This window comes from Ambystoma mexicanum, chromosome 2q (genome assembly GCF_040938575.1).
Source record: "Ambystoma mexicanum isolate Mex_15411 chromosome 2q, UKY_AmexF1_1, whole genome shotgun sequence".
NCBI classification, from domain to species: Eukaryota; Metazoa; Chordata; class Amphibia; order Caudata; family Ambystomatidae; genus Ambystoma; species Ambystoma mexicanum.
In genome coordinates this window covers 1,247,672,673-1,247,674,353 of record NC_090924.1, presented here as the reverse complement: position 1 = coordinate 1,247,674,353, position 1,681 = coordinate 1,247,672,673, and positions in this window count along the sequence as shown.

Here is a 1,681-nt window from a genome sequence, read left to right as displayed (position 1 = left end):
GGTTATAAGCCAAGAATACTGCGTGAAGCAGTAATCAAAACTGATGACATTTCAAGGGAATACTTATTGTCAGATAAACCTAAAAAGGGGGCCACCGAAATACAAAAAGCAAAGTTTATTACAACATATAATTCAGAAGCGATTTCGGTAAAGAAGATTCTTAAAACACATTGGAATATACTCCAAACTGATCAGAATGTAAATACATATTTGGATGATTCACCGACTATTTGTTACCGTCGAGCACCTACGATCAGAAACAAGGTTAGCCCAGGTTTCTTAAAAACAGTTCCAAAAAAGACCTAAGCAGCATGTTGGAAATAAAACAAGTGGTTGGAATCTTTAGATATGCTCATTGTAAACTGTGTCCATTTATGCTGAACAGGACTTAGAGTATCTCACTACCAAATGGTAAGAAGAACAAAATTGGACAATTTTTAAATTGCAATACTAAATTTGTGATTTATGGGATCAGATGTATTTGCAATAAACTATACATCAGAAGTCGGATTAGGGGTCTAAAATATAGAATCTTTGAGCATTTGAGGTCTATTCGCAATAGAGGTTTTAGGTATCCTCTTGCAATACATGTGTGCACGGACCACCCAGACTTTGAAATAGATAACCATTTGGTCTTGAAAGCATAAAACAGATACCGAGAAGAGGAAGCAAAGAAAACCTCCTACGTCATAAAGAAGCTAGATGGATTTGCAGTATGGATACATGTGAATTTGGTTTGAACTCTGATTTAGAGTTGTATAACTGGCTTTGATGAAATAATTGTGTGAATCAGACAAGTGAACCATCAATTCATATCCAGTACCATCAATTCATATCAATTCATATCCAGAAGCCGGCCCACTCTCACCAAGGCCCAGTGAAACAAGGCTGACTCCTGTCCTAGCCTGTCCTCAGCCTTACTCACCGTTCGCCTGGACACTATGCCCTTTTTCACCTCGCACTAATCCCTGCTTGTGGTTACACAGCTGACTCTCCTCCTCGTGAACCTATGGACTAGCGCTCTCATCATCCTGAAAGTAAGACTGGCAACATTATCAACTATTTTGGCACTTCCAAATGCTATGCTTATTCCCACAAGCTTGATACCTAGTATAGCTATATAAGCTGTTCACTCTGTGCCTACTGCCCTACAAGCATTTATCTTGCCTGTTGAACTTGCTGATATACTATCTATCCTGATGTTGGTAATGCCTTTACTATGCTAATATAATCACAAACACCACTTGAAAAGCTGTAGCAACATAGCAACCTGCTCCTTGCACACTTCTGTACTAAGTCTGCACATCTATTACAAGCGTCCTGACTTTAATCGACTGAGCCGACTACATATTTGAGCCCCTAGTCGCTACCTATTCGCGGTTGCTTACCACCAAGTGATCGCACCATTTCAGCGCCTATTTGCTTGCAGTGCCTATGTCTGTTCTCATTGCCGCCCAGCCCATACCTTTGCATTGCATGACCACGGCACTGCTTTCATTTGCAGCTCTGTTCGCCTGTGCTTGCCTTGAAACTACTATGCTGTCAACCCCATGTTCGCTTTGGAAATAATTGAGCTCTTGCTCAGAACCACAACTTGAACCCTCTTGCTAGCTCCATGATATATGCTACTCTACCTGCCTGATACGCTCATTGTGTATTCCCAATTTTGCTGTGCCACACT